The sequence below is a fragment of the Amblyomma maculatum genome, chromosome 1 (assembly GCF_055883805.1).
Source record: "Amblyomma maculatum isolate TAMU_Amacu chromosome 1, ASM5588380v1, whole genome shotgun sequence".
Lineage (NCBI taxonomy): Eukaryota > Metazoa > Arthropoda > Arachnida > Ixodida > Ixodidae > Amblyomma > Amblyomma maculatum.
This window is the reverse complement of record NC_139344.1, coordinates 173,809,955-173,833,508: the sequence shown is the minus strand read 5'-3', so window position 1 is coordinate 173,833,508 and position 23,554 is coordinate 173,809,955. Positions and strand designations below refer to the sequence as shown.

Below are 23,554 nucleotides of genomic sequence, written 5' to 3'. Positions count from 1 at the left end.
TATTTCATTTCTCGGCAATGACAAAAATTAACTATTCTATTTCCTGCAGCAGATTTTTCTACTTTGCTCATGTACGATCATGAGCAAAACGCTTTGCAGCATGATAGCTTTGGTGGAATTATATATTAATTTATGGCAGCAGCCCTAATAAGCCGAGATGGCGAGTATTCTTGTCGTCAGAGCTATCTAGCCTTGAGAAAACGCAAGCCAGCACGGAGAACCCGCCGCCCACCAAAACTGCACGTTAGGAAGACGGCGCATTCGCTCCGTGTTGGTTCGCCTTTTTTTCTGGGCTAGCTAGCTCTGTCGACAAGAATACTCGCCATCTCGGCTCATTAGTGTCGCTGCCATAAATCAATATATAATTCCACCAAAGCCATCACGCTGCAAAGCGTTTTGCTTGCGATTGTACCGTCGCTGCCATAAATCAATATATAATTCCACCAAAGCCATCACGCTGCAAAGCGTTTTGCTTGCGATTGTACCTAGGTGTCCAATTAGAAAAATCTCTACAAAATAGCGAATTTATTCAATTTTAAGCTCCCATCAACCATGCCAACAGGCTGAAAGTGACTTTATAAGCATTGAGAAGGCATTGGATATATAAAATTTATGTAAGTTGAGCAAATAGTAAATCGAATTTTTGACACCTACTCCTTAAGGGGAAGCCTTAAACTTTTCCATGGAATAAAAACGTGTTAAGTTATATATTTATTTTTATATTTTTGATTTAAATCATGTCATACATTTTAGTGTCTAATATTTATAAAGTACGTAGGATTCTTGATTTTGATTAGTATCGAAGCTGCGGTAGTCTTCTGTTTCAATTCGAATCAAAGTTGCCCATTTTTTATATTTTTAAATTTTGGCCGATTTCAAAATAATATGGAATAAAAACGAAGAGTCTAGAACTGCAAAATATGTTTTAGAAATAAAGAACAGTCCGAATAATATAGGGAAAATGTTTCAGAGGCAACACTTCATTGAGTCATGCCAGAATGTAGTGCTGAATAATGAAAACCTTGACAACAAGCACTCAGTTTTTTATTTATTTTTATAAATTTAAGTAATATAATGCACTGTCCATAATGTTTTGATGGTACAGGGGATTCTCGAGAGGAACTTTTGAAAAATTGAAGAATGTGATTTTTTTTTTATTTTGAATCAAAGTTGCCCCTTTTTGTTGTTTTCAAATTCTGGACAATTTTGATGCTTTTCGGAGAACACTCCTAGACGCCTAGAGCTCTAACTGTTGCCTGAAACTAATAAAACAACTTGCATAACAAGGATAAAGAGTTTCAGCGCAAAAAACATGAAGCATCACGCCACTATCTAAGGTTAAAAATGAGCTTTCTTGTAGCGCGTCGCTCCTGGAGCAATGTTTGCGATTTTTTACTAAATCAACTGCACAAAAAAAAAAAAACAAGTTTTTAGTCATTGAAGTTAAAGTAAAAACCTTCCTGTATTTAGTGAGTAAAACATAATAGATGACAAAATTGTAGTGCGCAAGCAGTAGGTCTGCAAACTTGCAACTTTTTGAAATGGGAAAAACGGCGTTTGCCTTCTCTAGTGATAAACGATTTTTTTTCCGAGAAAACAAAGCCGTACCTTGAAAAACTAAGGCTCATTTCTTTGTGTCGAGACGTTTGCTCACCCCACATACGAATTTAATCCAAAACAAAAAACGGTCTTGGGATCTCGATTATCGTTCTTATCTGAACACACCCCTAACATACAATGAAGTAATCGTGCGGGAGAGAATAACCTGCTGTCAGCCTGTATTGGGAAGAAATATTCTGGAACATCGCTCAAGAGTTGTTTGTTTTTCCGCTCTGACAGGAGTACACTCTTAAACACTGATCAGCATGCTTTTGATTGCACAAAATTTCCAGTTAAAACCTATATGAGTGCATATATATTGTTACGGAGCACAGTATATCGAGACGACGACGACGTGCTGATGTGAAGTAGTGAAGAGGACGACGCTCAAGCCTAGCTAACTTGGTTCTGTGGTGTGCGGTGTGTGGTGTGCGTCTAAGAGTGAACTAGCGTTTACTGCTGTGTTCTTTCCTTAACATTTGGTGGAGGTGCTGGGTAGTACGTAAGTCGCCAAACCTGGATCTCCGTAGTGGCCGCCAGATTGGTACAATCACTATGCAATCCGACGCGACACCTTCTTCAGCGGCACCATCAGCTCCCACCGTCGTCATGACGCAGCCTCGCGATCCAGGCACCTTTTGCGGCACCGACCACATCGACGTAGAAGATTGGCTCGCCATGTACGAGCGGGTCAGCAAGCACAACCGTTGGGACGCGACCCTCATGCTCGCCAACGTAATCTTCTATCTGGCAGGTACGGCGCGCGTCTGGTTCGAGACGCATGAAGACGATATCACATCGTGGGAGATGTGCAAGGAGAAGCTTCGAGACCTATTTGGCAAGCCGATCGGACGCAAGCTTGGCGCACAAAAAGACCTCGCATCCCGTGCCCAGTCTTCGACGGAATCGTACTTGTCTTATATCCAAGACATTCTAGCACTATGCCGAAAGGTGGACAGCGCCATGTCCGAAATAGACAAGGTGGGCCACATATTAAAGGGAATTGCAGACGATGTTTATAATCTGCTGCTTTGCAAAGATTGTCCAACGGTCGACTCAGTTATCCAAGTTTGCCGCCAGTTTGAACAAGCAAAGCACCGCCGTATTACTCACCGCTTCGAACGCTTGCCAAACACAGCTGCTACGTCCTCGTGCGAAGATAGTCCAACCTTACAGCAGCCATCTCATCCCTCCAACTTGACCAGGATTGTACGTCGAGAGATAGAGGCTATGACACCCGTTGCGTTCGCTTCTCAACCAGCGGATGCTACTATAGCCTTAATCCAATATGTCGTTCGCCAGGAGTTCGCAAATGTGGGCCTCAACGCGGACGTGGGCTTCAACTCCGGCCAACCTTCCGCACAGCCCTCGCTCCAACCTAATGTTCCTGTCGTAGCTGCTGCGGCTCCTACCACTCCCTTTCAGACGCGGTACCGCTACCGCTACCGCAACCCAGACGAATGGCGAACCTCGGATGACCGACCAATCTGCTTCAACTGCTCACGTGTCGGCCACATTTCCCGCCATTGCCGCAGCCGTTGGGTTCCGCGACCTCGACCTCGCTACTACTCTGATCGCAGCGCCGAATATGTTCCACACCCAACCTATGTCCGTGATACGCGCACTCGTGACTTTAACTCGCCAGCCCCGCGCATGCCCAGCCGCTCGCCGTCTCCTCAGACCCGGAGGTCCCGCTCGCCCAATTCTCGTCGTTCCACATCTCCCCACTTCTCCGGCTCTCATCCGGAAAACTAACCAATGCAGCTCCCGGAGGTGACGCTGCATTGAAGACCCGGCCCGAAAATCCTCTGCTGACCCTCGCTCATCGCCGCAACCTTCTAGACATCTATGTGGATGGTGTTCCTGTTACTGCCCTCATTGACACTGGTGCCCAAATTTCAGTCCTCAGCTCATCCTTTCGCCGTCGTCTCAAAAAGGTTGTCACACCCGCCGCTTCATCCGCCGTTCGTGTTGCCGATGGAAGCGTCGCTGCCGTCGTGGGCCTGTGCACTGCGCGCGTGAGTATTTCCGGTCGCACTACCCCTGTCCTATTCACTGTTATCGACCGCTGCCCTCACGACGTGATCCTCGGCATCGACTTTTTAACGGCCCATTCTGCCCTGATCGATTGTTCAACTGGTCTTCTTTGCTTAGACCTGCCGTACTGCACCGAAAACACCGATGTGAAGCCCCTCTCCTTCGATCCGCCGAATTTGTTCGCCTACCACCCGAAGCTGCTATTTATGTCCCGCTGGCCCCGATCCCCGCAGTTCCTGACGGCACATACGTCACTTGCCCAATTACCGATGTTGTTCTCCGTCACAACGTCATACTTCCCCATACCGTCGTGACTGTCACTGCTAACCGCACCTATCTTCCCGTACTGAACTTCAGCCGTTCGACTCAAGTTTTACCCCATGGTATCGCACTCGCTGATCTGTTTCCTTTGGCGGACTGCGAAGTTGCGGCTCTAACCCCTCAGTATCTGTCGGAGCAGCATTTATCGCCTTCTTCTCATTCGAACCTCTTTTCAGGCATGATAGCCGCGGATCTGCCAGATGACCAAGCCAAAGCTCTCTCCGACCTTTTGCTGTCGTACAGCAATATATTTGATTTCGGTGACCGACCATTGGGCCAAACATCCGCTGTGACCCATCGAATCAATACGGGTGACGCCAACCCCATCCACAGACGGCCTTATCGTGTTTCCCTTACTGAGCGGCATGTTATACAGAAAGAAGTGGACAAGATGCTGGCGCAAAATATTATTGAGCCTTCCTGCAGTCCCTGGGCGTCTCCTGTCGTATTGGTTAAAAAGAAAGACCAAAGTTGGAGATTTTGTGTCGACTATCGCCACCTTAATCAAATAACAAAGAAGGATGTTTACCCTCTTCCGCGAATTGATGACGCGCTTGACTGCTTGCATGGTGCCAGCTATTTTTCTTCTATCGACATGCGTCCAGGCTACTGGCAAATTGCTGTCGAAGAACGGGATCGCGAGAAAACCGCATTTGTCACCCCCGACGGACTCTATCAATTCAAGGTGATGCCATTTGGACTCTGTAACGCTCCTGTGACATTCGAGCGCATGATGGACTCACTCCTCCGTGGCTTTAAATGGACAACATGTTTATGCTACCTGGATGACGTCGTCGTTTTCTCTTCCACGTTCGCAACTCACCTTGATCGCCTTTCTACGGTCCTGGACGTTTTCAGCCGTGCCGGTCTTCAATTGAACGCCAAAAAATGCAGCTTCGGCCGGCACCAAATCAAAGTCTTGGGTCATTTGGTTGACGCAAATGGTGTGCAGCCCGACCCTGACAAAGTTCGAGCCGTGCGCGACTTCCCTACCCCACGTAGCTCAAGTGACGTGCGAAGCTTCCTTGGCCTTTGTTCTTACACTCTAAAAAAAAAGAGTGTAAAAGGAGGGTAACTTCGGGATTTATGCTATCTGAAACCGCATGGCTTAAATATACCCTGCGCAATCACCCGCACGGAAGACGTTAGTCTCTCTCGCATGACTTTACACCATTTCGTCCCTGCAGCTCAAGCAAAAAAAAGTTTGCCGCTTGTTTCTTCTTTTTTTTTTTATGATGGTAACCGGTTTCAAGCTGGGTGCGGCTGTGTTCCTACTTCCCGTCCGATGTCCTTTCAAGAGCTACCACAAAAGGACCCCTCGTTTTTCCCCGGAGGAGGTGGGGAATCGTCGAAAGTTGGGAGCATCTTATCTTCTTACAAAAAGCGGTGCCTCCCCCCTTCACCCCCCCCCCCCCCCCCCGACACCCGTCCCGTCTTTTGACTCCTACGCGAGCTTGACCGTGGAGAGAGCAAGGCCGAACTCAGAACAAGGGCGGACAGACAAGTGTGTACCCTGCAAAACAGGGAGAAAGGGGAGGTGAGGGGGGAGTGGTGGTGAGACGAGAAGCGAAGCAGTTGCTTTTTAGTTTTGTTGCTTTTATTCTCAACGCAGCGTCACGTGTTCGTAGTTGCTTGAGCCTGCCTGCGTTCCCTGCGACTCTGCTAGTCCGAGAAGACGACGACGGCGATTGCCGCACGAGTCAGCGTTCGTGCTCTTTGTCGTTGGTACTCATCTGTGTTTTTAGAAAAGTTCGGTTGCTCTCAGCGATTATTTCATCGAGTGCGCTCATCGATGCCTCACTATGAAACGACTTCGTGAAAGTGTGAACTTCGGAATGAAACGGCGGATGGCTGGTCGTCGCGGTGGTGGCGTTCCAACGGATCCTTGGCGCCAAATTTCAGCCGCGCATGTAAGTGACGTTTTACATTTCGTTTTACGTGTTTTTCTCTGCTATTTAACTTGGCCTGAACATGTTTTGTTATTGCTTACGTCCGCGACGCTGCTTGTTTGTCTGTGAAACGGCCTCTGAGCACGACGTCTTGGATCCCAACCTGAGCATACCACTCCCTCAGTTCAGACTGGAGGAGCGACGCATCCCAAAATTTTTAGATGGTCACGACCTTTTTGCGGGATGTTAATGGTGCATTTTTAGTCGTCTACGACGCTCACAAGCATATCCCGCGGTCGAAAGTATGCGTCGACGAGCGCTAATGCAGTCCCGGTGATACGCATTGACGTGTTTGCATGCCGCATTATTTTTGCTCGCTGCCTACAATCGATTTTGATCGTCTGTTGTTGCTGCTTTACGGGAACGTTGCCATAAATGCGGGAGAGCGTGCAGGGTGATGGGTTAAGTTTACGGTTCTTTTGCTAGCAACTTGTACGTTCGAAGGCAGCGCGCTTGATATCCTAAAGTCACGCTTTCAGAACGCCGATTTAACCCCGCAGTTTTGAGCTGATGGCGTCGAGACCAGAGGTGGGACCGAGCCGATTCGTGTACATGTATACTGTCGCAGTGACGCAATGTGCAGGAAAGACATTTCTCACGCTTTTTTTTTTTTTTTCGCTGCAGGCTCAAGTCCTTCGTCTCGTCTGCGCAAGAACGTAGACTGTCGTTTCTTCAAAGAATTTGAAACTGGTCTCTGCTATCCGTGCTGGTAAGTCCAAAGCATTGTTTCCGTCCAGAAAGGGGCGTTTAAATTGACACGCGCACTTTTGTGGCACATATTGCTGATCACTTACATCTGCCTCAATGTATACTGCTTGGGATTCTCGTCGGAGAATATTTATGTCGCGTGCCATGTGTGTGTCTCCTTGCGTGTTGCCATTTTCGCTCATGCCGTGCAATATGGTGCACGCCCAGACAGTGACTTATCAATTGAGTTTCATTGTGTTTGAGGGCGTGTGCGAGTAAATGGTGTTATTTAACTTGCTGATCACTTATGTTAAAAACTGATAATAAATATTGGACTCGATCAAATCACTTAACAAGTGAAAAATCTGGGTTAGCTGGTGATCAGATGTCTTCAGCATTGAAGCAAACCATGTGTCACCCCTTCTCTGCTTTAAGACTGACTTTCTTTTTGTAATCGGTACATAAAAAGACCAGCGCAAAAAAAAAAATAATAATTACGGGGACAAAGGAACAAAAAATGACAGGACGGGCACTGAAATACGTTTTGTGTTCCTTTGTACCTGTTTTCTTTTTTTTTCGCTGGTCTTTTAGGGTGTAAGTATGAACCAACTGGCCCAAACAGCTATTTTGATTAAATGTGCTAATTTTCGTTAGCGAGCTAAGGAAAATTTTTATATCACTAATATTTTTCATTTGGGGATTTGCTATAGTTTCTACTCAGCTATTTCCATTCTGAACTTTTCAGCCTCCTGACCCATAGAAAGGAGGCTATGCCTGACCAATAACAACACATTCTTTTCCTTCTGTAGTTTCTGTTGTCAGACATTGTGTTATACTCATTACTACAATTCACTGGTACTGAGACATTCCCTCATTGAAGTTAATGTGTATTGTCATTGTGCTAGCAGTTTGTCATAAATCTGCTATTCTAGTTTATTTAAGCAGTTATTTCGACTGTAAAGAGGTGGCAGATATTGTTACAGATATATCTAGGAACAGGAGTTGTAGCTTTTAAGCTCATTGTCAAAATATTTGAGTCATTGTTGTGGCATGTGTGGTGCCATTATTTTTTGTACTATAGTTATGTATGTACTAGTTACAAGTATCATGCTAATGTTATGAATGATACCTTTGCTGCAGCGTACCTGCCAGTAGGAGGAATACGGTGTAGAAGTGCTGTTACTCCTGCTTCTAAAGATCAACCTGCTTTCTTCAGCGCTGGACGACTACTTACGGCAAGATTTGTGTGGTATGTATTTTTCGACATAGCTGTGGCATTGTTGTCTGTTCATTGTTGCTTTATGTCTATCAAAGAGCATATTTTTCGATGCTGAGGAGCAATAGCCCTGGCATTGCATTGATTTTGGAACCATTCAGTGCTATTGAGCAAGTTAGCAAGGGAGGAATTTTTTCAGTATGTAATCGATCTGAACATGTTGACTTCTTTTTATTGAGTGAGCTGTTAATGTATGCCTCTTTTCTTTTTTTCTTCAAAACCTAATATTTAAATTGTTTGCACTTGGTTCTCAGCAGTAAGGTTATGTTCTCTGATGGGTGTAATTTTCAACAACTCACATGCTCTTATGTTGCTAGGTATGTCCACAATAGAATGAAACTAAAAATGAAGTACTGCAGGTGATATGTAATGGATGGTATTTTAGCACTTTCAGCTTTATTGTTTCTTTTGTGTTCTTTATATTGTTTTGTGCCATTTGTACTCAGCGTATTTTCCTTGTGTTCCACCACTACCATTTAACAAATATATATATATATATATATATATATATATATATATATATATATATATATATATGCCCCCACCCCTTATGTCATGTCTATGGGCCTATAAAGGGAGAATGAATGAAATGAAATTTGCAGTACAATTAGAACTGGATTGTGCAGCACAGTGGACATGTCTGTGGTAGAGGATAATGGTTGAATGGCTAATCAACCAAAATTGACTTAACTTTTGCATTTTAATTTTAGGGGACAGTATTATATACCAGAAATGAGGGTCCCCAATATTATAGGTGAGCCCAGTTCTTAAATTTTCTGAAAGAGCAATGTAGTTCAAAATACTGAACAAGGAAAGGCGTATTTGAAAACTGTTGTCTTGCTTTCCCACATTGCATGTAAAAAATGTTGCTGCACTTGGTATTGTTGCCAGAATCATGTTAGCTTCTTCTGCATCATCAAAAACACAAAATGTGTCTATATTATCTGAATAAGAAATGTCAGCAACACCCTTTTTTAGTTATGTAATGTGGAAAAACCAACTTACAAAGCTTTTAAAGGAATATTTTTGATGCTCATTATGTTAGACCACATAGATGATTAGGAGGGTTTTAGGCCTAGGCTCACTCATTAATAGCCTTCAATTTTGCAGTTTTCATATTGCCTCTTATAAACAAAAAGAATAGATAATTAAGTCTAATCCTGAAGCTGTACCAGGTACCCAAAGTCCACATTGCTGCACAACCCACCGGCAGAGACTGCACGGGTGTCTCTTCATAGTTTATGATTTGCAATCTGTAAAGGTAAAGAACATAATCTTTGAGAAATTTGTTGTAAACACTTTTTAATAATCATTCTTGTATAATATTGGTCAGCATTTACAATTTCATTAGTTAGGCATCTAAAGAGATACGCAGTTGACAGTTCTGGCAAATTGCAGTTTATGAGAAGTTTTATTCCTGCTGCATGTGCTGCGAGCATTACATGAAACAGCAATACATAGAATCTCAAGCTTTGTGGTTTGTTCAAGGAATTATAGGGGTATTGAAGTGTATTGTTTTTTGCCTCCTGAGCAAGATAATGTAGTTTTGAAGTGAAACGGCAGTCTCGAGAAGTTTTTGGCATCGGCATAAGCTGATGTGTGGTGTGAAACTAGCAATGAACTTATGTAAAAGTTGCATTTTATTGTCATGCTTTACATAATTCTGCATCTGTGACATCACTGCAGTAATGCACATGTGCAGAAGGTGCTTTGGATGTGCCTTGCTATCATTGCTCTTTTAGCATGAAATGTTCCATCTTTCAGAAGTGGTATCCCGCATTTTATAAGGCATAGCCTCTGTGGTATATTCATGCCTTTTTCCAGGAATGTAAACTGCACTAAAGGCAGAAACAATAGAATGGCCTTAGACATACCCCTGCAGGAGCTAGCTCTGCAGGAACAAACTTCATTCGTTATATTCATGAGAAATGACAACGAATGCAAGAACAAAAGAACCTCCCCCCATCCCTCCTCCCCCCCCCCCCAAAAAAAAAAAGAAGAAGAAGAGATTTGCAGTTGTCACTTGTGATGGATGATCAGATGACTAAAGACAGTGTAGTCTCAGGAAAACATTAACACTATAGGCAACATAAGATAATGTCATGAAGGACCAGAGACAGTGTTTTCTAGGAGGGTGAGACCATAGTGACTAGAAACAAGACCACTGGTATGGTCAGGTGTGAAAGCAAACTATAATGTTTGGGTGTTGGAGTGGAAACCAGCAAACAACAAAGGTGAAAGTGAAGGTGATAAAACAAAGTTTAACATAAAAAGTTAATGATAAAAAAAAGGAGAACTGCACATATGAACGAGTAGAGGGAGGGGTTTTTTAAATCACATCTTTTGCCTTTATTAGGCTAGCTTCTATTTTATCAATATGTTTTCATTCATATTTCTTTAAATAACCCTCTGGGTAGTCCAACATCAGTGATGCCTATGGCTTGACCCTGCTCCTAACAAGAATATGTCTCATTGTATATTGTGTCTTATTGAGCATATTGTCAATTTTTTCTGAGATTGCAATGTGCTAGTTGTCTATGTGTGTGTTAGTGGCACAGGTAAAGCTCAGATTTGGAGAATTTTCATTGATCTATATATTGTGTGATTTCACAATTCTCATTATATAAACACTTGGAAGCCTGTACTGGTGCACTATTTCCATCTGTCTTCCTTTTTACTTGCCCTTTGTGCAGTGTTATTTTTATATGTGAATTAATTACTCCATAAGCATGTTTTGTGAGACTTTCTTCGTGAGAAACTGATTACAAGTTCTCTTTTCTATGCAGGTCAAATACGTGGTACATCCCTGCCCTGACTGTGCGGAGAAGATTATCCAGTCCCTTGCTGCAACTTCGGTGTATAATGAGGTAAAATAAACACCATGGTATGTTATCTTAACCGATTGTTCTGTAAATTCTTTTTGTTCACTCTGCAACATAACTTACGGCTTGATCACAACATGACACAGCCTACCTCACCTGAAACATTGCTCACTGTCACACTCCAGACGACACAAAGATATTGCAATGTTTCAACATAATCTTTCCTTCCAGAAAATCTTGAAATGTATTGGTTAGCTTTATTCCTGCTTCCAGTGACCAAGTTTACGATGCAGATTGGTAATAGTACTCTTGTGTGGATAGCATATATATACCACAAGATGATGCTTAGATACCCTATGTAATATGGCATTACTTTAAACTGCTTGGAGGGCAACGTTATCCTTCTCCTGGTGGTATAAGCTTGCACCATAAAGGTGCAAAACTTTGCGCTCTTTGTCGTAATATAAATTTATACTCTAAAATGGTAACTTTGCACCTGTACATACAGGATAAGCTTACGTTGTCAAGGTGCAAACTTGCACCTTTGATGCAAGGGTATGCTTATGCCATCGACAGACTAAAACATAGGCCTTTATGAAAGGTGCAACGTTATGCCTAGGTAGAATACAGTTACACTGCTTGTGAAGGTGCAAGTTTATGCTACCAGAAGCGTAATGTTACACTACTTGCAATGGTATAAATACTTAGTCTTCCAAGACACAGCGTAACCTTACCCCAAAAAGGTGTTAGCTCAGCGACAAGCAGTTTACCCCCCAAAAAGACTAAGATCACACCTTTTTTTTTTTAGAGTGTACTTCCGCCGCTTCATTCGGAACATCGCAGACATCGCTTGCCCACTTACCTCTCTTCTGCAAAAAAACGTACCTTTCACATGGGGTTGTGACCAAGCCTATGCCTTCACGACACTTATTTCCGCCCTCACCACCCCACCTGTTCTGGCGCACTTCGATCCTTCTGCACCTACCGAACTGCGCACCGACGCTAGCGGACATGGTATTGGTGCTATCCTTGCCCAGTCCCAGCATGGTTCCTCCCGCATCATTGCTTATGCTAGCCGCCTGCTTTCGTCCTCTGAGCGCAATTATTCAATCACAGAGCGGGAATGCCTTGCACTTGTTTGGGCGCTGACCAAATTCCGCCCTTATTTGTTTGGGCGGTCCTTCTGTGTAGTGACTGATCATCATGCTTTGTGTTGGCTGTCCTCACTTAAGGACCCCACTGGTCGCTTAGGTCGCTGGGCCTTACGAATACAAGATTATGAATTTACTGTGGTGTACAAGTCCGGCCACTTACACCAAGACGCTGACTGCTTGTCCCGCCATCCCGTAGATCCTCCCCGATTTGTCCGACCATACTGCTGACGACTATGTTTTGTCCATCTCGGACTTTATCAATATCGGCTCCGAACAGCGTCGTGATCCTGCCCTGCAACCAATTATTGACCAGCTGCGCAACATCCCCGACTCTTCCGCCAGCATGTTTGTACTCCATAACAAGATATTATACAGACGCAATATGCGTCCAGATGGCGCGGACCTTCTACTGGTCGTTCCGGCTCATCTGCGCTCTAGTGTCCTCGCCCAACTTCACGACGTTCCTACAGCAGTACACTTGGGAGTCACACGCACTTATGACAGTGTGCGACGCAGATTTTTCTGGCCTGGTCTCTACCGTTCTGTCCGTCGCTACGTCGCCGCTTGTGAGCTGTGTCAGCGCCGTAAGATACCCTCACTTCAACCTAGTGGGCCCTTGCAACCAATTCCAGTGCCGACAGAGCCGTTTTCTCGTGTGGGCCTCGATCTTCTTGGGCCTTTTCCGACATCGACTTTTGGAAACAAGTGGATTGCTGTGGCGACTGATTATACCACCCGATATGCGGTAACCAGGGCTATCCCTACCAGCTGCGCCTCCGACGTTGCCGACTTTCTTCTCCATGATGTCATCTTGAATCATGGCGCTTCACGCCAACTGCTCACAGATCGTGGCCGCTGTTTCCTCTCTCAAGTGGTTCATGACCTTCTCCGCTCATGCGCTACTCGTCACCAGTTCACCACGGCCTACCATCCGCAAACGAATGGTCTTACTGAGCGCCTCAATCGCACTCTGACCAACATGCTGTCTATGTATGTTTCCGATCACCATCGTGACTGGGATGTCTCCTTACCTTTCGTCACGTTCGCCTATAACTCCTCACGCCATGACACCGCCGGATATTCTCCCTTTTACCTACTCTTCGGCCGTGACCCTTTACTCCCATTCGACACCTTGCTGCCTCTTGACGACTCTTCCTGCAGCTACGCTTCGGATGACATCGCCCGCGCTGATGCTGCCCGCCACATAGCTCGAGAGCGTCTTGGGCCGTCTCAGCGCTCTCAAAAACGTCGTTACGACCTTCATCACCGAGACGTTCACTACCCTCCTGGTTCCCTCGTACTTCTTTGGCACCCGGCTCGCCGTGTCGGTATGTGTGAAAAACTTTTGCCTCGTTACGTGGGCCCCTACTCCGTCTTGCGGCAAGTCACCGATGTGACCTGTGAGATCGTCCCTTTACAGCCCAAGAATCCTTCCACAGCCCCTCATCCAGAACTCGTGCATGTCGCCCGACTAAAACCATATCATTCGAGTTCTCCTGTGTGGGACGCACCGGGACGGTGCTTCTTTGGCGCGGGGAAAACTGTTACGGAGCACAGTATATCGATACGACGACGACGTGCTGATGTGAAGTAGTGAAGAGGACGACGCTCAAGCCTAGCTAACTTGGTTCTGTGGTGTGCGGTGTGTGGTGTGCGTTTAAGAGTGAACTAGCGTTTACCGCTGTGTTCTTTCCTTAACATTTTTATCGGGAACGTGGCTCGTGTCAAACATTTAGGGGGAAACAAACTTTTTCCGCCTCCTTGTCGGCCTTTTAGGTGGGAACTATTTGAAACGCTTTGATGTCTGGAAGAAACATGGCGTTTTTTTTATAGGGCATAAGATGAAACATGGTTTAAGTCATATCATGGCGCATTCCAGACAGAACTATAGTGCCGTGCTGGCGAGAAGATGCGGAGCAAAAAAAAAAAAAAAAGGTACTTTTTCTTTAAGGTCTTAAGGTTCAAGGGGGCTCTCCTAAGAAAACCCGTGAGACACTGAGGCAATGCTGCCGCCATAATCTTCGTCTTCGCGTCAGCTTATGTTCTTCGCATGCTCAACTTCATCAACTTCCGGTTCTGAGATCCAGGCTCCGCTGCAACTGCGGCTCGAAACAATCACTGAATGAAACCTAAAACAGAGCAACCGAAATGGCGGGTTTTATATGAGCGCTAATCTGTTCCCACAAATATACTTTAATTTTCGCGCATGCGCAGATTAAAGCTAATGTCTCCTAGGAGACGCTGAAGACATTCTGCCCTCTTTACAGTGCGACGCTAAGCAACAGATGATGGGTTCGTAATAAAACAGCACACAACATAAAGTACTGAACGGTTTCCAACATATATGATCAAAACCCACGGCGGAGCGCGCAGGTCAACATCCCTGGCCGCTGCATTAGGCACCTAAGCTATCGCCGCAGTCTCTCACGGAAGCTGGATGCTGATCAGTCACGTTTTCGCGGTGTTTGTCGTTTTATTCATTAATTTCCATCCGTGCGCGAAGCAGACCCAAAGCTAGATCGCGCAGGCATTTGCATGAGCAAGAAAAATTTAGACACGTGGCCGCATCCGGTTGGGAAGCTGTGTGCTGACTTTTTGGACTTCTCTATGTCGTTGACATGGAAAAAAAAAAAAAAGCAATAGAGAGAAAAGCCTGTCGTCTCCGCTCCCGGCCTAGTTCCAGAACCTTCTACTGCTTCGTCCATTTAATCAGCAAATGCCAATCAGCTTACGCTGATTGATGCGCTAAGCCACTCAGCTTAGATCTACCTTTTTCTTTTTTTTTCTTTTTTGCCACCGTTGAGCACGCGGCACTTGTGAGCCAATGGCGAGAAGGTAGGCTGAATTTATAACTTCTTGCCACACGGACCAGTGCAGGAATGCGTGTTTGCACGGTGTTGTTTCTCACGTGAATACGCTCCGTGTAAGTAACTTTCTTGTTTATCGATTGTGGTGTTGCTGGCAAACGATGGCTGTGAAGGGCAAAAACACTCTGTGAGTATTGGCAAGGGGTTTCTGATTTGCGGCGAGAAACTCCTGAGAAAGTGCCGGCGAAATGACGGGGACATCAGGCTTAATTGCTGCGCCGTAGTGAACACAGTAGAAATAAGTGCACTGGAGATTCCTACCGTGCCAGTTCATATACAGCAGCCCGTACACAACCAACATTCGAAATGGGTAGCAAGGGGTACAGCCACTCTTCGCGCTATTGAGATGCATTTAAAATATAAGTGCCAAAAAACAGAGTACCGTTCTTTGTGCATTGGGCTCACCGCTACCCTTCCAATCTACGTCGCTAAAGGAAATCTCCAACCTTTACGGTGAACATCGAGTCACGACACCAAACCGACGCTGCTGCGTTTTGGAAATAAATTGTATAGATGGTCATAGTGTTCAGTGCGGTAGCATGGCGGACTGATATTAACCTAAACGGCTGAATAGGAGAAGCGAACACTGCGAATGACAGCTGCTGCGGCCAGCGCTTTAATATCGTCAGGAAAGCCTCTGCATGCCTATGCATTCCTCTGTATGCAATATCAAGTTGTCCACTCGTGAGCAGCTAACGAGGAACGCTACAAGGTCAGATGCGCTTCTCATTATCGCGACCAAGAATTCCTCGACTTGATGGGGGGCGACTTCGGCGCAAGTGGAATCTCTGTTTGGATATCGGGTTCCTTTGCGCGCCTAATTCTAGTTTGATACGTTGATCCATGATGATTATTTAGAAGTTTTAGAAACTGCGTTTGCCGAAGATAATGAGAGCGACCTATTTCGCTATAAAATATTGCCCCTAACATAAAAAGGCTATTAAGAGCTCATTTGCAGCCTTTTAACAATGTCGTGTTGTTAGCGGCTTTTTAAAGAAAGTCTTGTACCAAAATATAGTAATAAAAAATGCACCTTGTATATTGTAAATAGAAAAGCGACATTACATGCATGAGGTACCACTCCAGATGTTGCCTGCAATTTATATATCTGAGTGCTGATGAACAACGACTCTGAGCTGGCAATTCTGGCCAGATTATTAACACGTACAGCGAATTATCTCTACAGAATAGCCACCATATATACATCGTTGTTCAGGTGCTTCTGTTCCATACGAGCATATTATATAGGGCGGGAAATGTAACTACACCCAAAGCTAACTGGAATCGGGTATTATTTTGCCTCATTCTACGAATTCGGGTGAATAAGCGATAGTATTACGTGCAGAGTACGTGGCTCGTTGGGCCAAAACGCTGTCGTCGTAACCGGGAACTGTCGACGGAAAACTTGCCATCGTTCCAAACGTCCCGGAAAAAATACTCACCTGATTTTGTATAAAAATTATGCCCAAAACCGTTCTTTTTGCAGCGTTCAGAGTGGGATAAAACCATTTTGCTTCTAACCTAGCATCCATCTGGTATAGCCAAGTTGGAGGCTAGTTTGCGATGGGGATTCGAGCCGACAACATATGTTTGTACCTCCGATTGTATGTCGCTTATTGTAAGTTTAGGCGTCTCCCGAGAAGTGAGACAGACGCTGTCCTTTCCCCGAAAACGAACTTAAACGAAAAATATAAGAAATAGCCCGAAATAAAAAGGCGACGTCTACTTTTAAGGCGAAGCTTGAGCGCCTCATGAATTTTATTGTTGGTATATCAGCCCCCAGAATGGCCGCGTCGCGTTCAGAGTTGTAATTGAGATTGGCCCTTTATTCCAACAGCAATTAAACATAAGTGCTGAAAACTACACAAACAGAATGTGAGAACGATAAACTGCATGCGACATTGGGCGTGCCCGCAGAATAGCGGTGCCAGGCTATTTTTTGAGAGGCTTGCTTACAGGCTCAACACCTGCGAAAAGCCCTTACGTGTAATGTGCTTCCACATAATGTTCTTGAAAATTTTGCCGAAACGCAGTCCCCAGGTACGCGCATTTGAAGTTTCAAATAATTTATTTAATATTAAACGAGAGCCATCACCTATATAAGGTTTGCTTACGTCCGTGGTACTAACTGGAATTAGTTAAGTGTGCATATATGGAAGCACTGTGTATAGAAAACTTTAATTGCGAGTAACGCACTGTCCCCTCTTTGCCTTTCTTCTCTCTTGGCCCTCTTTTCACTCCATTTTGTGTGTGTGTGTGTGTGTGTGTGTGTGTGTGTGTGTGTGTGTGTGTGTGTGTGTGTGTGTGTGTGTGTGTGTGTGTGTGTGTGTGTGCGTGCGTGCGTGTGTGTGTGTGTGTGTGTGTGTGTGTGTGTGTGTGTGTGTGTGTGTGTGTGTGTGTGTGTGTGTGTGTGTGTGTGTGTGTGCGTGCGCAGTACCCTATTAATAGGGTACTGCGGGGTATAGCGTTGACAGAGTGCTGCAAAAAATCAGGCGTTGGCGCTTTCGTCCTTGTGAGAAAAAATCCCGCGCATGTGTCTCTGGCCGGTGACCTGTCCGGGCACCGATTAGCCTGCGGGCTGAATGGCGCAACGAGAGCCCATGATATGGCAAAGCTGGAAGAGGCTGCCAGCTCGGCTAGCTCATTTGATGCGGCACAGGAATCAAAGCTTCCAGGTGCACTTTGGATCTGGGTTTAAAGGGCTGCTCGTACGGCTGGGCCTGCTCGAGGTACGCTCGTACGGCTGGGCCTGAAGTTGGCATTTATATCTATGTGTGTGGCTTTTTTACATAACGTCGTCGCTTACAACTGTACCCTAATGAGGATGTGTGCGATAATAGAGACACCAATTAAGGGGTTAGTGATTAAGCGAGTCGCAAAATGTATATATGTACAAAAGTGAATGAATGAATGAATAAAGCTTTTGTTTGAATGGAACGGATGGCTCTCGCGCCCCAGTATTTTTTTTTTTTGAAGGGGGGGGGGCGGGGTGGGGGAGGGGGGAATTAAGGAATTAGGAGGGATGAGCGTGCAACCCTTCTCGCTTCTCGGTTCTTCTCAATTTTTCTCTCTCCTTGTTCCTTTCCATGCTGTCGATCTGCGCTTGTATGTCGACCTTTCTTACACTATTGACCGGAAATGAAGATCATCAAGGAGAGCCGCGGAGAGGAGCCATTAACGTTGTCGCATCATATTCTTAAAGGCAGAGATTAAGTGTTCCCGATAGTTTTTTTTTTCTCTAATCTTGATAGCGTTATTTTCTTGTGGGGCCCTTTATCTATCTCCCCTGTAGCTTTGTTCCAGGTAAGCGCTGTCCTCACCTCCAAGTAGTCACCAGCCTTCTTCCGGGATTCCTTGCTGGCAGCTGTACATGCCTTCGCGTCCATCTTCTGATCTGCGCGCCATCGCGGTGAAAGAAGAAAACGCTGCCCATTACCCTGTCTTCGCGCGCACACAAAGTCAAGGAATGTGTTTGCGCGACATTCACAAAGAAAGCGCACTATTATGAAAGGCAAGAGGTAACTAACCTGCGACCGAAAAACAGCCCTCATTTCTGGAGTGGCAGCCTGCTCACAATGCGCTTGGAAGCTTCCTTTATGGGGCTAAATATTCGCAATACTTAGATAGAAAACTATGCAAGCGGGGTTTCCATTATGGTAGCTTGCAGCTTTCGCTCTGCCATGGCATTACATTACGCTAACGGGGGCACCTTCCACACTGCGGCCAGGGTGGACCATCGGGTGCTCGGTACCGACGACTCCCTGTGCGCTTATTTTTGCAGTGATCATCCGGGGAGCGACTTTGCCCGGCGGCGTTGCTCATTTCGTGGCTGCGCTCGAGGCTGTCAGCTTTTGAGGGCGAACAAAGTCCATAGCGGCCCCGGCAGAGTAAGGTTACACAATTCATGAGCGCGAGCTCTTTCAACCTTCTTTTTCACTGACAGGGAGTTCCGTTACGCCGCGCACTATAATACACCTGCGCGGCTTTTTCCTTCTGATGGATCGGCATATTTTCCCCCTTGTCCATTTAGTGAGATGAAAAAAGCCGGCCACTCTTGTCGTTCCCCCGACTCCGGAAATCGCACCGGCGGGGCGTTGCCGATACATACCGTGCCATCGGCTTTCTTTTCCTTTCGGACTGAAGGAACAAAAAAAAAAAAAAAAAATCCTTGCTGTCGGGTACCTTTTCACAATGTGTATACTTATTCATAAAAGGAGGCTCAAAATGACGGTCTAAGCATTGCGGAATGTAGGATCTTGACGACGGAACCGTGTAATTATTTTTTTTAATCTTACATTTCTCCGCAAAGACGTATTCATTTTTGCCTTCCTTAGCAGCGAAAAGGAAATCAAACTGTGGTGAATAAAAGAGCAGGGGCGAAAAGGGAATGAGGGCGAAAATAAAAATGTGCTACTGTTGTCGTCGTCGTGTCGCATTGGTCGATTTTGTTCTACGTGTATTCCAATGAACACAAAGAAGCAGCGGTGGCGCTTTGCGTATATTTACCGCCATTGCGTGGGGAAAGTGAAAGTGGAGCTGGGGCTTCGGGTTGCTTCCACAAAACAAGAAAACGAAGCGTCTTCATCGATCTGGAGTGCGCTCGCTACCTTGCTACGATCCAATTTTCTCCCTCCAAGAAACAAAATCTGGGTCAGTGAATCTGGTCCTTCGGGAAGGAGGGGGGGTGGGAAGTGGGGAGGGTAGTTCAGTCAAGGTTCTTTGTGCGATGGGCATCCTGACTGTCTTGAGTCCCCTACTTATTTATTTTCATGAGAAAATTTGCTTCCACCAGGGCGGAAATGCGCTGTAGTGCTGGTCGTATATGCGGCACAGGGCTGCCGTTATGCCGAGACATTGGTATGGGGTCGATGTGATTAGCTTGTTTGATTTATATATATAAGGGGCTCTTCGAGCTGGTTGCTCGAATGCTCCGCCATCGCTAGCCATTGGCCGACTGATGTAGCACTCGTGCGATAACTGCTCTTCATCAGGACGTGCTACATCCCCCCTTTCTCCTCTTCCCTACTTAAGTGTATATAAATATAGGCTAGCGCGCTGCTCTTTTGCAGATTCATGATTCATTGATTCAATGATTCCTTCATTTGAAGAATTACACACTGATTGCTTAGCAGGTTTTGTTTCGTTCTTGAAGAAAGGCTTTTTAAGAGCTATTGGTTGACAAAGGCAATGTCTTGAACTGATTGCGGCGCGAAAACTGCGCAGCAAAGGTACATAAACTTGCGTGTATTTTTCGTTTCTCACTTGGGAGAGCAGAAATTACTTGGCCTAATATCTTAATTTCTTAGCCAATCAGTCTTGGCGTTCTCAGTGTTCAGCTAAGTGGGGACTGAATCGCCTGAGCAAGGCGAACACATACGCACGCACACACATACAAAAGAGTGAAGACAGGGGAAACACGTGTGGGGACTGAGGGCTGCATTTTTATGTGCAGTGTTGTAAGGCGGCAGTGTTAAAGGCTCCATTCTCCAGAAAATCCTGCGTCGGCTTTGCCGGCGTTAGGACCTAAATATCACGGGGATGTCTCTGGCAGAGGGTAGTTGGCAGGTGACATGGCCGGCCATTGATGGTGACGTCACCACAGTACATGACATAGCCGGTTTTGCAGGAGCTGCCATTTCTGGTGGCTACTTTGAGATGGGAGGTTGCATTCAAGGGAGTCGGAACCTTGGATCTCCTGTAAGACGCGTTACCGCTATGCCGCGCAGGCAGTTCGTACGGCGTAGTTAAATCAGGGCTTTATGTTGCCACCTGGTTTCATCAGGTGGCGCTTGAAGAATGATGTGTAAAGAATGTCCAATAGCAAAAATCATGTCAATCATGGCATCTTTAGGTCTCTCTACCAAGGCTACCCTCCCGTATCCCGCTCCTAAATTCCTATATGCACAGGTCTGGTTTGGCGCTTACTCCTGTCTGCGCATACTGAGGTGAACAGAAATCAATAAAACATTTCTTACTGTTTTGCCGCCGTTTCACCATGAGGAGAAGGAGGTTTTTCGAGAAGCCATTGTAACAGTTTGGACTTAGTTCGAGCAGCCTCTTATTAAACAAAAACAGAGCAACAACGGAGACAAGAGAAAACAAAGAAGACGGGACCAGTGCTGTCCCGTCGTTAGGGGCCATATACTACGACACAGGCACGTTTTTTTTTTCTTTTTTTTTCTTTTTTTTTTTTTTTTACTGCCATTCAAAACTTCTTACCCAAATATAAACGTCTGCTTTGCTAATATACATTTTTTTTTTAAGTCACTCGGCTACAAATCCCACAGTGTTCACGTCTTGCGTGCGTTACGATTTCTCCTTTTTATTTCGGGGATTTATCTTTTCTTTAATTCGCTTTTGCCAAGCGATCAAATGAAAATAATCATCCGGGTTACCAAGTAATAATCTGAAAAGATTTATTTGCATCTCAATTCTTGGCTAATCCCCCTGCGCGAATATGTGCCATCTGTTATGACCATAAAAACAATAACAACCACGACTCACGCACTCTCGGAGCTTGAACTCTACTAACCTTGCCTATGCAACTTGCCCGTACAAATAAGGCGGTAACAGTGGACGGATGCAGGCCGTTACAACCACTGGCATCGACACGTCGATTACCAGCCCGACGACCAAGTGTGGGTGTGGGCCCCTGTCTGTCACCCAGGCCTGTAGGAGAAACTGCGAAGCCGCTACTTCGGACACGACAGAGTATTGCACCGCATCACGAATGAGACTTATTAAGTTTGCAGCTAGGCATACCCTTTCAGAGAACGCCACCTGAACATATCACAGCAGAGAATGCGCGTTACGCCACCCAGCAAAGGACCTTTCGTCCACCTTTGCAATTCGAGCACTTAAAGGTCACGCACTTATTTTCTTATGGCTTGAGGCCCCTGGGCGAGCAGTTATTGGCAAATTCCACGCGCCGACGCACCTTGTTTCACCCTTCGTCTTTCAAGTCGGAGGAATTTCAGTAATCTTAGGCCGGATTGCATCTTTATTGAGCCTCTGGAGAGTGGAATCTGCGCATGAAACTAGACCAGGGCGCTTTAAAAGTTCGTCCGTCATCAGGGTTCAAGCGAAACGTATTGAGAAAGAATTCCATGTCAGTGTCTGGCGAAAAGCAAGAACGGCGTCGATAACACAGCAAAAGCAACCTCATAAACAAGAGTTTGCACACTTGTCTGTTAGCAGACACAAGATGAAAAAAAAAAAAAAAGTGGAAAAAGAGCGAATAAAAAAGTAGCTTCGACTTTAGCTCAGCTTTATAAGCGATCTGTGGCTTGTGCGTAGAGCCAAGTAGCAAAATAAGTTATCCTCTTATAATTACATAAAACTTTAGTCGCATCGTAGTAAATGCTAGAACTTAGGCTGTTTGCCGGGGCGCACATTATGTTCAATTTCACCGTGAGAGGAAAACGTAATTTACCTGCATTTCAGCTACCATTATTCGGTAGTAACGAACAAAGTTAACCGCGAAAGCCAGGAGGAGGAAATCTCTCCCTGCCTTCGCACCCGCGTGGCTCATTTGACAGCAGGTTTAGCAGATCGGAAAACTTTAGCCGCTCGCTTAAAACAAGTTCACGCCTATATGAAGATTAAGATCTGCGCGCAATTTCCACTATCGGTACAGAGGCCCTCATGCTGCCAAACATAAAAACAGAGACATAGCGCACGAACAGGGGGCAAGAAGAGAGGACGAGGCGAGCGCTTACGGGAAGTTGCAGCCGTGTTGAAAGTAACTTATTGAAGTGGTGTTTTTATTCCTCTCAGAAATAATAATCTTGAGTGTAATACCCTGAGCGCGATGACCCCGCCGAAATACTCTCAGTCAGTATTCGCAGGAAATAGATTCAGGTATATAAAGGAGCCAAGGCGAGCGTCACCAGGAAACTACCGAGGGGCGAAGTTGTATCTCATGATCACTTTTACCTTTGCTGCTGGTAGTTTACTTCTTCGCGTAGGTAATATTTGGAGACCCCCTTCACTCGACTACGACTTCCTCTAGCTATTCCGATCCTCCTCTCATTTGAAGCAAGCATCATGGGACATGCTATATAAAATCAGTGGGTGATTCCGATCCCGATTACCTCATTACATGAAGTAGGTTTTGGTGTTAGTTTGTAATTTTCTAAATTGCCGTTACCTAAAGTTTATCCAGAGATAGCTTGGCTTGGTTCACGTAACTGTGTTTTTCCTGTTTGGATCTGCAATACATCTCGGCCAAGCACCCACCGTGAATATGTGCCGCTCCAAAAGAGAGCAACAACAATCAATGAATCAATTAGTGATTCTGTGTCGCAACGAATAGGCTTGAAAACACATGTGAAAATGAGGACACAAGAATATTCAGAATGAAATGGAATTCGAATGACATCAGCGCTCATCCTATGTCGTTCTTTTATTTGTCCCCGTGTTTTGATGCACTGCTCGATGTGGTGGAAATCAATATATCTCCCTCTCCGTATCTCCGTGAATAATGAAAGTCGAACATCTTTCACGGTATGCAATAGCAAGGCCCGCAGTTACATGAACTCGGAAAAAAAAAAAAAAGTCTTCGGCTCAGATTGTGTCCGTTGTGATGTGTGCAGCGTTGTTTAATAACAAAATGCGTACACCGGCTCTTATGGTCCAGGTAGGGAAATCAGAAATAAAGGTTAGGTATTTAATAACAATTATGCTGCATTGATCCTTCAAGAGTTCAGCTACAGTGGATAAATGGCCTTGTTCCAATGCTTTCTGGAGCCATAAAACACGTGTATTCGTATTTAGCGGTTCTTATGACTCGTGATCTTCAGAATATCCGCGTGGCATTCTCTGAATATATTCTTGCGCATAA

General features: G+C 45.3%; 2 long non-coding RNA genes across 3 annotated transcripts in view; one reads left to right on the top strand and one right to left on the bottom strand.

Moving 5' to 3' along the window:
- The window catches only part of LOC146204922 (uncharacterized), a 133,116-nt gene that overhangs the window by 72,901 nt on the left and 36,661 nt on the right, over positions 1–23,554 (bottom strand). The gene's annotated exons all lie outside the window — the stretch shown is intronic.
- Positions 5,494–10,766, top strand: LOC146204923 (uncharacterized). Its single transcript, XR_014703025.1, has 4 exons — positions 5,494–5,867; positions 6,531–6,615; positions 7,734–7,842; positions 10,656–10,766. It is a non-coding gene; the product is annotated as an uncharacterized LOC146204923 (long non-coding RNA).